The sequence below is a fragment of the Rutidosis leptorrhynchoides genome, chromosome 2 (assembly GCF_046630445.1).
Source record: "Rutidosis leptorrhynchoides isolate AG116_Rl617_1_P2 chromosome 2, CSIRO_AGI_Rlap_v1, whole genome shotgun sequence".
In the NCBI taxonomy this organism is placed as follows: Eukaryota; Viridiplantae; Streptophyta; class Magnoliopsida; order Asterales; family Asteraceae; genus Rutidosis; species Rutidosis leptorrhynchoides.
In genome coordinates, this window is record NC_092334.1 from 140665239 (window position 1) to 140679618 (window position 14380).

Here is a 14380-nt window from a genome sequence, read left to right on the forward strand (position 1 = left end):
AAGTTATGGATTCTGTCTGTCATTGTGTAAAGCAATGCCAAGAGTTGTATTTAACCAATTAGTAACAACTAAAAATATACTGTAAATAAATGAATAATACTATTTTAAATGTTCTAACACATAGTACATTCGGATAGATTTACCCCCTTTTCGAGTTAATCAACAGTCTGAGACCTTGACTGCACTTTTAGTAATTATTGAGGTACCTTCCTATTAGTATGTTGATTATAGGATTAACCTTACATTTGTTCTCTTCAAGAGTAATTTACACGTGCAATTTCTAAAAGCATTAAGAATAACCCCCCCCCCCCCCCCCCCCCCCCCCCATCACCTTATCTCGATCATACATGGTTTCAGCAGCTTTGACCCCTACCTTGTTGATATGCAGCATATTTTCTACAAAAAAGTTGTAGATATGTTTCACTTCTTATAAATATTCTAACATAAGTACAGATAATTCAATCACTCTTCTAAACTTAACCATGTTGAATCTATATCAAAAACAATAATAAGTAGCATGTAGTAAGTCCAGTGCCCAAGAGTACCTGTTATATTAAAAGTTGAAATCAGATTACCTGCTATATTACAATGATAAAATACTGCAATAGAGGTGGTGTTTGTCTAGCTTGTACAGTCCTCTGATGGGGCATAACGGTCCCAATAAATACATATATATTTTAACTTTTTATGTGAATGTGAGTTAGTCAATGACTCTCAATCTGTTTAAATGTAGGAAGACACCAAGTTAGGATTTGAAATAAAAAAAATAACATGTTACTTATTGATGCAACTTAAGAACATACTTCTAGTTGTCCCCATTCAAAAAGGCGCAATTGTTGATTCATATACAGTACCATGTACAACTTCAGCACGTTTATTGACTGCATAAACTCTACTAACGAAGCTAATTCGGTTTCTATAATATGCATTGTTTGTTTCAACCATATATATTGGCATTATGTATCATCCTGAATGACCCACCCATTTTATCACTCCCATCTTTGCTATTAGTACTGATGCACACATAAATTTTTTCGAAGCATTACAGCATTGTAATTCTAATACTATATGCTTTTTAATTACCTATTTTGTCAATACATGATAATACAAAACTGGACAAATAGAATAACTAATCAACAACTACAAAATTAAAATGCACATAGCATATATTGTTAAAAGTTATACTTGATAAACAATAATATAACTACCTGATATACAATCAAACTAATCAAGCCATCATCATAACATTATATACTTACTTCACTAACTCGACCTATTGCAGTTACAATTCATTCGTTCTGAATCGACTAACTCATATCATAAGTGGACCTAATTGACCAATTTAACTGAACGTAGTTAATTTGGATTAAATACAACTTGTGCAAATACGTCATCTCATAACCTGCCTGACCCGCCCAAACTATCACTTTCCAGTTTTGCTGCATCGACCTTATAATGCCTACTTATTCATACAAACAAATTTAGAAACACCAAATAATTACGTCAAAAACACCAAATAAATACCTAACTTTAAAATTTTAAAAACACCAAATAATTACCTCACAATGGATGATTATTGTTGATATCTTTATTCGAATTTGTTTCTCCATCTGAATTGAACGGTGATAAGCTTCCAATTTTTGAAATTGAAGTTTCCGACTTGAGAAAGGAAACCCGCTACTTCGCAGGATTCTAAAATTATGGAACAAAAAATGATTAGAGACATAGAAGAATTGAACATATAATCACTTAAAATCTAAAGGATCGCCTAAATCATATCATGAATTCAATAAGCTTTAAGATATTTTATCAAACATCTCCTAAATTATACCCATCTAGTGACATACATTAGCTAAAAAATATAGTGTGTGCACGATTGAATTAAAAAAATAATAATTAATATAGATAAAAATGTCTACACGAATGAGCAAAAGAAAAATAAGAATCTAAACTATGAATCAACCAAAAACGTAAAATTCAAATCCAGGTTTCGCATACTAAACTCATACTAAACTCAGTCTTATAAAGCAACAACATTCTACCATTTGATTTCAAAACTTTTACGTTTTTAGATGAACCCGGAGCATGAAAAATCGCTGAGTTAAAACATGTATAAAGAGTGCAGAAAAAATCGCTATTACAACTACTCTATTTGTTTACCTAATTCAAAAATGAAAATATATAATCTTTTAGAACATTGAATAGCCTATTTTCACTATAAATACAAATTTAACCTTGATTTCACGAGTTTTTAAAATAAAAGATTATCAAACCTATTTTGAGAAGTATTGGAAATATTTGTACGGTCAATCAAACAATCAAATAACACGAAGTACATACAATGGTTTAATGAATCCGTACCAAGCATGAAAAGTAAGTCATAAATTACTCAAAGCCATAAGTCTTGTAAAGTAGTCCTGTATTGTTGTTACACGGGATAGAAAGTAACAAAAGTTACATATAAAATTACCGTTACTACCATATATTATATTGATGAAATATGTAAACATCTTGAAATAGTACTTGACAATACCCATCCATATATGTTATGAGTACTTTATAACACTAATGTAATTGTCAATAGTCTAACATATAATCATGAGCTGGATATCTAACTGACACTAAAATTAAAATGTTGATAACTATATACGGTAATAATTAGCATAAAAAGAAGTATACAATTTTAGAACTCGATACCTGTGCAAATTCTTTTATGTACGAATATGGGACATTCCAAACATCTGCAATATGCATGACTATATATATGAGGTTGAAATATGAGCGGGTTGGGTAGCGAGTATCTTTAAAAAAAAGGATTGAAACAGAACTACCAATTCATGTTGACCCAAAACTTTATAACAGAAGTACGTCCAACACCTAGAAAGAACTTGCGATGAAAATACAAAATCATATATCATGAATCAAATAATTTAATATTAGCAAGAATGCAAAGCAATACCCAATCTCTTTGTCGGTAGTTTGATGTAGCGTAAAAACAACATACATCCTTCTTCAAATGCACTGTCTGTTAACCTAAATGACTTTGCAGTTATGTAAATGTTAGTACAAGTCCAATGAGACAAAAATGTAAATATTGATGCTGTAACTTGAGATTAACTTGTCTTTTTTGATTTGGCACGATCTGTAAATTGGTATTGCAAAGGCAGTACCTATTACTCTATTAGGTTCAAGTAGCCATAGAGTATTACTAATGTGAAAGAGACGCATACCTTCATCTTTTATTGCAACTTTTTAAGATCAAATTGGTCTGTTTCTGCAAATATATCAAAAGAACCCATCTATGAAAAACATATTAAAACGATAACTTACAAATATATCAAAAGAACCCATCTATGATTATATACATACATATTCAAATATTCAAATATATATGTATGTGACGAAATTAATAACGCACAAAAATATGTTGTAAAACCCTCATTTTGTAAATTGAATATGATAATCTGTTTCAGATTGCAATTTCTTCTATAACGCGGTTAAGAGATTCTTTTATTTCACTTTGATTTGAAAAACCCTAATTGCATATAGATGAAGGCTTCGACTGCCTTTGATAACCCTATTTTTTGTTGATCGATCGATGTTGAACCATGTGCGAACCATAATTCTCGTTTCCTGATTGAATTCATCGATTGTTTCTTGATGTTTTCAATGAACTAATTGTCGATTGTTGTTGGAATTTTGCTTTGTCGATTCCATAGTCGTATGAGGTATTTGTTTTGTTGTATGTGAATGTGAATAATGGAATGGTGAGTTACGATCCCCAATTTTTTTGAATGAGAAGGAACATGGGAAGATTAGTAAAAGAACAAATTGAAAGTTAGGAGAGAGACCATTGTTGAGTGATTAAGAGAATCAATGGTTGATATTGAAAATTGAGATTGAATTTAATGATCCTTGTTTTGCCATCTAAGCTTATGGAAAGAATGATTAGCTAAAAAGGACTTTGTTATTATATATAATATAGATATAGATATAGATATAGATATAGATAGAATATAGATATAGATATAGATATAGCCATCTAAGCTTATGGAAAGAATGATTAGCTAAAAAGGACTTTGTTATTATATATAATATAGATATAGATATAGATATAGATACAGATACAGATATAGATATAGATGTAAAAAAATTTTTGTTTCAGAAAAAAGATAAGAGTATTACTAAATAATAAATTCGAAACGATTTTAAAATTATATATATTGAACTTTGAAATATAATTAAATTTTGAAAAAAACTATATATTATAAATATTTCAAATTTATATTTCGAAATGAATATATATATATATATATATATATATATATATATATATATATATATATATATATATATATATATATATATATATATATATATATATTTCAATGTAATAAAATTTAGTATTAAGTTAGTTATAAAACGTTTTGAGTTAAAATAATACTATTATATATATGTGTATATGTTTATATAACGGGACGTTGATTTATAAAAGCTAATGACCAAAACACTCTAACATTCATGTTACACTTCGAATGATTTAGTTATTGATAAGTTAAGTCTATATTTTTGTTAATGGTACACATCACGAAACGTAAAATGCTAGTTTTCTAAGCATACGTGGTAGCGTTCGAGAAACCGGAACCAGGACATAAGTCGAGTGACAATGTGCGAGTCATTGGAACTAAATTTACAAATTAACTATGCACGTAAATATAATATCATATTTAATTAATTATAAAGATTAAATATATTATATAATTAAAACGTGTGTCGGCAGAGTAAAACAAAGGATGATAGCCGGTACCTTGCCTCATGCGATCGCATGATTAAAACAAAGGGACTCCATGCGATCGCATGGAGTCAGATTTCTAAAAACTTCTATAAATTGAACTCGTTCGTTCACAGGCACACACACACACTTCACAATATTCATCTATTTTCCCTCTGTATTATATTTATATCATTTATATTATTATTATTAGTATTAGTATTATTAGGAGCGATATTATTAGTATTATACATAAAATATTACGACAAGGTCTTGAGCGCGTGATTTTCAAAACAAGTTTTTCGAGAGGGATAGAGTTAAGGAAAGTTTGGGTTATAGCATTGGAGGTTATGGGTAATGTTCGGGGGTATGCTTGTGAGGTCAAACTAGTGTTTATCATCTCCGTTGCGCCTACGTACTTTTCTGCAATATTGAATCACAATATTGATACGTGAGCATTCATATTTTATCTTTTATATAGTAATAGTGTATCCCTGACTAGTGATCGAGTAGATATGATTATGCATGCTTGTATATTAAATTTCGTCGTTAAATAGTCTATGATAGTTCATGAATTTAATACATATGCTATTAAAATAAGGTATATGATATGCATGTCGTTGGAAAGCTGACGAAAAATTAATAACTTTTCATTTAGAAAGCGTATGATTTCGATGAACGGATTAAAAGATATCGTCAATTGAATTATCTATAATTTTAAGTATTATTGTTAAAATGATTATTATTATCGTTATCGTTATCGTTATCGTCGTTATTACCGTTATTATTATTATTATAATCAATATTATTATTATTATTATTATTATTAAAATAATTAATATTTTTATCAAAACTATCATTTTATTATTTTTATCGTCATTATTATTATTAAAAGTATCATTAATATTAAAACCATCATTTTTCTTAAAAATTATTATTTTTAAATAGAAATATTACTGTTATTATAAAATATCATAATCATTTTAGTATTATTATAAAAGATTATTATTAATTATCAAAATTATTATTATCATTAGTAAATATAAATATTGTTATTAATATAATTAATATTATTATTATCACAAAATAATACAACTTTTACTCATTATTATTATTAATATTATTATCAAATAAATATGTGATACAAAGATATTTTTATCACACGTAATATAATTACATTTATAATACATATCACTATATTTTTATGATATTAAGTGAGCTTTATAAATTTTATTACTTACGATATATAGAAGTATATTTTTATCATATATATATTTTAATAAATGACTTTTATTATTTACTTTAATAAAACCTGATAAATATATTTAAATATATATAAAACGACTATTTAAGTTATATAATAAACATGTATAGATTTTGTAAATCATTTTGGGTGAAATTGACTTTTGTTGACTTTTGCATGATAATATCGAGCATTAAGATTGTGATACACTATGACCTGACCTAAATTGTTAGACAGATATTGACCAATATATGAATATATATATACTTAATATAGGTTCGTGAACCCGAGGCCAACCTTGAATTTGTTCAATGTCATTATATGTATTTTTACTACAAAATACAGTATTGTGAGTTTCATTTGCTCCCTTTTTAAATGCTTTTGCAATATATATTTTTGGGACTGAGAATACATGCGCTGCTTTTATAAATGTTTTACGAAATAGACACAAGTAATTGAAACTACATTCTATGGTTGAATTATCAAAATCGAATATGCCCCTTTTTAGCTTGGTAGCCTAAGAATTGGTCTTTATTATAATTGTCACCAATTGACGCGAATCCTAAAGATAGATTTATGGACCTTGACAAGTCCCATTCGAGTTACGAATGCTTTAGTACTTCGATTATCATATCCGATGAGAGTCCCGGAATGATGGGGATATTCTATATACATCTTGTTAGTTTGGTTATCAAGCGTTCACCATATGAATGATTTTTTTTTTAATTAGCGGGTTACGCGTATTAGTTTGTACTCGGGTTACGTGTACAATTAAATATCTGAAAATCTTGTGGTTTATTAAAATGATGAAAATGAATGATTATGATAAACTAATGAACTCACCAACCTTTTGATTGACACTTGAAAGCATGTTTATTCTCAGGTATTAAAGAAATCTTTCGCTGTGCATTCGCTCATTTTAAAGATATTACTTGGAGTCATTCATGGCATATTTCAAAAGACGTTGCATTCAAGTCGTTGAGTTCAATAAAGATTATTATTAAGTAAATGACAGATTAGGTCATTCATAGTTTGGATATTATGAAATGGTATGCATGCTTGTCAACTTTCGATGAAATGAAAGTTTGTCTTTTAAAACGAATGCAATGTTTGTAAAATGTATCATGTAGAGGTCAAATACCTCGCAATGTAACCACATGTTATTGTATTCGTCCTTATGGATTAGGACGGGTCGTCTCAGTACGGTTACGTCGTTCGACTACTCCATATTGCAGAGAACTGATGGTCAATGCCTTGGTCTTTCAAGTAACAATCAAGCAGGTCATTCTTAAATATAAAATTGAATATTTACAATCAAGTTTTAATCAATTTACCTTTATGATTTTACTATATATGAGATGATGGGAAAATAAATCACAACGGGCAATCTACAAATCGAAAACAAACATCCGTTTGACAAATACTTTCCTGACCCGTATGAAACCGTGGGGATGCTAACAAATAAATTATATCAAATACAATTCAAATCAGCCCCAAATCAACAAACTAAAGGATAATTGAGCAAACACAAAGATACGAGCTTTTTACGTGGAAAAACCTCTCAAAATCGAGAGTGAAAAACCACGGGACCCGTAGGCCACTTAAATTTCACTATCACCAATAAGAGAGCAATACAATAATCCTTCTCTAGATCAACTAGAGGCATACAACATCATCATACTCTTGAACAAGAACAATTAACAAGTATATGAAATAATTAAAGACAAAAAAGGAAGAATTTCACCCAAAAAAACTGCTGTTGTTCCAGCAGCTCTAACTCAAGAAACAGACCTCTGTAGACAAATTCAATGGTTGAAAACCTTGGCCCAGATGTCAGGAACACGCTGTCCAAAAATGGTGAATATTCAACGGACGGATCTCCGGGGATCGTCGATTTTCTGGGCTGCTGTAGGTGTAGATGGAAATTAGGGTTCTTACTCCTTTTCTTAAACTCACCACTCTTTTGATATGTTAAATGGCTGCATACTTGAGGTATATAAATGCCCTAATGATACAAGACCAAGCTAACCTTGTATGGGCCTAAATGTTGGGCTTTGGGCCATCCTCATAAGTGGAAACCCAAATAAAACCCAACAAATCTCTCCCTTTCCAATTATGAGGAAGAGATCGCCTGGATCGAGCAACATACCTTGAGCTTCTCACTTGCCAAAGACTTTGTGAACATGTCAGAACCATTATCATCGATATGAACTTTAGCAAGTTTAAACAAACCATCTTCGAGACCTTCTCTAATCCAATGATACCGCACATCAATATGTTTTGTACGCTTATGAAACATAGAGTTTCTAGCCAAGTGAATCGTACTTTCATTATCACAAAGAACCACATATCGTGATTTCTTAAACCCAAGGTCTTGTAGAAACCTTTTCATCCACAAAAGTTCTTTGCACGCTTTAGTTGCTGCCATATACTCAGCCTCGGTTGTAGACAATGCAACACACTTTTGCAACCTTGATTGCCATGAAACCGCTCCCCCTGCAAAGGTTATCAAATATCCAGAAGTGGACCTCATGTTATCTTTGTTTCCTGCCATATCTGAGTCTGTATAACCAACAAGCACCGGCTCTCCATTTTCAAACGTGATACCTAACTTGGAAGTACCTCTTAAGTATCTTAAAATCCATTTAACAGCTTCTCAATGCTTCTTACCCGGATTTGACATAAACCGACTAACAACACCTACCTCATGAGCTATATCAGGCCTAGTACACACCATAGCATACATAAAGCTACCAGCCACTGAAGCATATGGAACTCTGTCCATCTCCTCAACATCCTCCTTTGAAGAAGGGAAATCTCTATCAGTTAGCTGAAAGTTAGTAGTAAGAGGGGAACTAACCACTTTAGTTTTTCCCATGTTGAATCTACTAAGCACCTTTTCAATGTATTGCTCTTGTGATATATGTAACGTCTTGGCACCTCTATCTCTAGAAATCCAAATGCCAAGAATCTGTTTTGCTGGCCCCAAGTCTTTCATAGCAAAAGACTTGCTCAATTCTTGCTTCAACTTCGCAATTCTTTCAATATTTTTACCAACAATCAGCATATCATCAACGTATAGCAACAATATGATGAAGTCATCATCACCAAACCACTGAAAGAAAACACAATGATCTGAAATTGTCTTTCGATAGCCTTTGCTTTCCTATAACTGACTCAAACTTCTTATACCACTATCTCGGTGCTTGCTTCAACCCATATAGACTTTTCTATAGTTTACAAACATAATCTTCTTTACCCTTAAACCGAAACCCTTTAGGTTGCACCATGTAGATTTCCTTATCCAAATCAGCGTGAAGGAAAGCAGTCTTGACATCCATTTGTTCAACCTCAAGATCAAGACTAGCAGCTAACCCAAGAACCACTCGGATAGATCCCATCCTCACAACCGGTGAGAAAATCTCCTCAAAATCAATACCCTTTTTCTGGCTGAATCCTTTGACAACTAACCTAGCTTTGTACCTTGGTTGAGAAGTATGCTCTTCTGACTTAAGTTTGAAAACCCATTTGTTTCTCAAAGCTCTCTTGCCTTTAGGTAACTTCACCAGCTCATACGTATTTTTCTCTTGTAAGGAATTCATCTCATCTTGCATGACTTCGGCCCACTCCTTCTTATGCTCATCTTTCATAGCTTCTGCTTTCATAACCCGAACTTTTCAGACTAGGTTCTTTAATCTAACTTTCATGAATTAAAATTTTCAAATTAAATCTTGATTTGTTTTTAGGATTAGTAGGACTCTAAGGTTATAATTAAATCCTGTTTAGTCAAGAGTTGTTTTGAACATTTGCATAATATCTTGAAACCCTAGCTTATCACCATAAACCCTAGATTTGAAATCTATACCTATATATATAATAAGTTAATGAGTAAACTTATTAATCAAGTATTTAGATAAGACTTGTGACTAAGTTACTTAGACATCAAATCATAAGTTAAGACTTTCTTTACACTTAATCATTTTCACAACTAGTCTTGATCACTTTGTACTTAGCCATTTCCTTCACTTAACCAACCTTGATCTATCTTAATTAGAACATAATATTAGCTTACTTCCTAAACCTTAAACATATGAATTAACACCTCAGATTATACTTTAGATAAACTACACAAGTACATTGTGACGACCCAGAAATTTCCGATCAAATTTAAACTTAATCTTTATATGATTTCGATACGATAAGCAAAGTATGTAATGTTAAGTTTAGAAAACTTTAGAAACGATGTTCATACATTCATTTAACCTCGACCAATTCTCGACGATTCACGAACAACTATTTTTAAATAGATACATATGATAATGCTAAAAACGAACATATATTTCATAGCATTATCCTTCAAGAAAGACAAGCTTTTGGTTGCAATTGTTCTATTTACAAGTGATATTCGTTTAAAAAATAAAAGGTGAAGACAAAAGACAGATTCGACGATTTGAAGACGCAAACGATCAAAAAGTTAAAAAGTACAAAGTACAATCAAAGTGGTTCAAATTATTGATGAGAAACGTCTAGAAATTACAAGAGTACAAGCCACAAAACGCAAAGTACAAGATATTAAATTGTACGCAAGGACGTTCGAAAATCCGGAACCGAGACATGAACCATGAATATAATATAATATATAAATAATTCATAAAATTATATATATATTATATATATTAAATAAAAACCGTCGGCAAACAAGAAGACAAGTGAATGTGAGCTGTCCCAGGGGGCCATGCGATCGCATGGCCTGGAAGAGCAATTGCCATGCGATCGCATGGTAGCTAAATGATGGTCAGGTCCTATAAATAGCCAACGAATTCGCCGAGTAATAGACATCTTTTTCTATCTATCTATCTCTCTCAATTTATATTTATATTTTAATTATAATTTTAATTTTAAGTTAATAATAATAAGGTTATAGTGGCGAATGTTTTAAGTTTGTAAGTCAAAATTCTGTCCGTGTAACACTACGCGATTAATACTCATTGTAAGTTATGTTCAACCTTTTTAAATTAATGTCTCGTAGCTAAGTTATTATTATGCTTATTTAAGCCGAAGTAATCGTGATGTTGGGCTAAATTTTAAGATTGGGTAATTGGGTTTTGTACCATAATTGGGGTTTGGAAAAAAGAACGACACTTTTGGAAATTAGACTATGGGCTATTAATAGGTTTTATATTAACTAAATGATACCTCGTTAATTTAATATAAAGGTTACAATTTGACGTATCTATATATAACCACATACGCTTAATCGGGTACGGTGGGCGGGATATCTATAAATACAAATTATTGTTCATTTGACCGGACACGGGGATGGATTAATAGTCAATGGACTCATTAAAACAGAGGTGGATTACATACAAGGACACTTGGTGTAATTGTTAATAAAGTATTAAAACCTTGGATTGCACGCAGTCGATATTCTGGTGTAATTATTAAACAAAGTATTAAAACCTTGGATTGCACGCAGTCGATATTCTGGTGTAATTATTAAACAAAGTATTAAAACCTTGTTACAGTTTAAGTCCCCAATTAGTTGGAATATTTGACTTCGGGTATAAGGATAATTTGACGAGGACACTCGCACTTTATATTTATGACTGATGGACTGTTATGGACAAAACCGTATGGACATATCGAATAATCCAGGACAAAGGACAATTAACCCATGGTAATAAACTAAAATCAACACGTCGAACATCATGATTACGGAAGTTTAAATAAGCATAATTCCTTTATTTTATATCTTATTCCTTTATTTTATATCTTATCGCATTTTTAATTATCGTACTTTTAATTATCGCAATTTTATTTACCGTCATTTTATTTATCGCAATTTTATTATTGTCATTTACTTCACGCTTTAAATTAAGTTATATTTATATTTAATATTTTACATTAGGTTTTAATTGCGACTTAAGACATAAAATCGACAAACCGGTCATTAAATGGTAAAACCCCCTCTTTAATAATAATTATTATATATATATATATATATATATATATATATATATATATATATATATATATATATATATATATATATATATATATATATATTTATACAAATATAGTTTTCAAAAATATAGCGTTAAACTTGGCTAGCTCCCTGCGGAACGAACCGGACTTACTAAAAACTACACTACTTTACGATTAGGTACACTGCCTATAGTGTTGTAGCAAGGTTTAGGTATATTCACTCTATAAATAAATAAATAACTTGTGTAAAATTGTATCGTTTTTAATAGTATTTCGTAGTAAAAATAATAACTATTTCGTATACACCTCGCATAACATCAAGTAATTTTTGGCGCCACTGCCGGGGACACTTAACGCCGAAGCGAAACGCTATTTTCTAAAAAAAAAATTTATTAAGTTTTTATTTATTGTCATAAAAATACGTTTTAAATATTAAACATAAAAATTTAAAACATAAAAAAAAAGAGTAAAACGAAAATATATATTTTATATAGTATAAAAGTATTTTTTTATCTTAAAAATATAAGTGTATTTTAATTACTTATTTTAAATTTTGTAAAAATCAAAGTAATACGTAAAAAAAAAAAAAAAAAAAAAACAAATCTGAGCCTGCACGATTTTGACCTGCATCTCATGCGATCGCATGAGAATGCAGTTATAAACCCATGCGACCGCATGGTGTTGTCTGACACGCCAGAGCTGGTACAGATTAGGGTTTGTTTTAATTATTATTATTATTAATTAATTAGATTAGGGTTTTATTTAATAATAATTAGTTTAAGTTTTAATTAAATTTGTATTTTTAAGTTTTAATTAGTTTTATTAATATATGAAATTAATACTTTTATAAAATAATAATATAAAATAATATTTTTATAAAAATAAGTAATTTTATCATTTTTTTTATCTTTTTAAAAATTGTATATTTTAATCATTTATTCGTAAATTGTATATTTTTCGTTCGTAATTAGTTTTAAGTCTAGTATTTTGCCGTAGTTAATTTATATTTCTAGATTTTTAAGCTTTGCCGTAAAATCCCTTAAGTGCTTTTTCTTTAGATTAAGATTTAGACGCTTTAGAATTTTACGACGTTGCTTATCGCTTTAATATTTTATAAATTTTAGTGCCTTTTAAGATATTACCGTTTTGGATATAGAATTCCTTTTAAGCTTTAATACCTTTAGACGCAACTTTTAATTCTTAGTTTTTAGACTTTTGAGTTTCGATGCTTATTTTTAGACCTTTTATTTTTCGACGTTTTTCGACGCACTCTTTTTCTTTCTTATTTCTCGACGCTCTAGTTTTTAGGACATAGAATTTTCTTTATTTTCTTTAAAACTTTGACGAAAAATTATTTTAAAGTGGTTAAATTGATAGACATCCAAAAATTTTCTGGTTCGTAGTAATAGTTGGATTTGTTAGTGACGAGTTGTGGGCTTCCGATTTAAAGGGTCCTGGCTACCTGCTGCATCTATTGGCTTTTCGAAACGTGGGCAAAATCAGAAAAATCTATTAATTTGATAACTTATATAATTTTTATCTTTATAACTAATAGGATATTCAGTGAATGCATCGAGCAAAGTGTTCACCACCTTTCATACGTTCACCACCTGTAACTCGATCAAGACATTTAGCCAATATTGTCGCCGTTGATTTTTCTTTAGAATCGTCATCCAGTAGACCAAGTACTCCAATTCAAATTTCTGATAATCCATTTTTTGAACCCGACCTCACAATTGAGAACCCAGAGGATATTCAGGGACAATTCAGAGATCCTGAACCACTAATCATTCCTCCTGAACCACAAATCACTCATTCAGAGATTGTCGAGGAAGAAAGCATTAAGTCAGAATCCTCTAGTGATTCAGATTCAACAAATTCAATCATGGAAAATCTGGAACCTCTAAGTATGGAAGACCGAATGAGAGCTAAACGCACTGGCCAATGTCACTCAATTACTCAACCAGACATTAATGCACCAGATTATGAAATCAAAGGACAAATCCTACACATGGTAACTAATCAATGCCAATTTAGTGGTGCGCCGAAGAAAGATCCAAACGAACATCTTCGAACCTTTAATAGGATTTGTACTCTATTTAAAATCCGAGAAGTTGAGGATGAACAGATATATCTCATGTTATTTCCCTGAACTTTAAAGGGAGAAGCCAAAGATTGGTTAGAATCGTTACCTGAAGGGGCGATTGATACACTGGATGTTTTAGTTGAAATTTTTCTTAAACAATTCTTTCCAGCATCTAAAGCCGTGAGACTTCAAGGAGAAATTGTTACGTTCACGCAGAAGCCAAATGAAACTCTATATGAGGCGTGGACAAGATTTGGAAAGTTATTGAGAGGATGTCCGCAACATGGTTTAGACA

At 30.6% G+C, this 14380-nt stretch overlaps 1 long non-coding RNA gene across 3 annotated transcripts; it reads right to left on the minus strand.

Moving 5' to 3' along the window:
• Positions 1-406: 406 nt before the first annotated feature.
• On the minus strand, positions 407-3755 carry LOC139891450 (uncharacterized). Of its 3 annotated transcripts, none has more exons than XR_011773658.1 (5): positions 3419-3755; positions 3231-3274; positions 2960-3033; positions 1560-1692; positions 407-1459 (listed from the first exon to the last, which is right to left on the minus strand). It is a non-coding gene; the product is annotated as an uncharacterized lncRNA (long non-coding RNA). The 3 variants fall into 3 exon arrangements; XR_011773657.1 differs by having other exon boundaries at positions 2960-3041; XR_011773656.1 differs by having other exon boundaries at positions 2960-3274.
• Positions 3756-14380: the final 10625 nt, after the last annotated feature.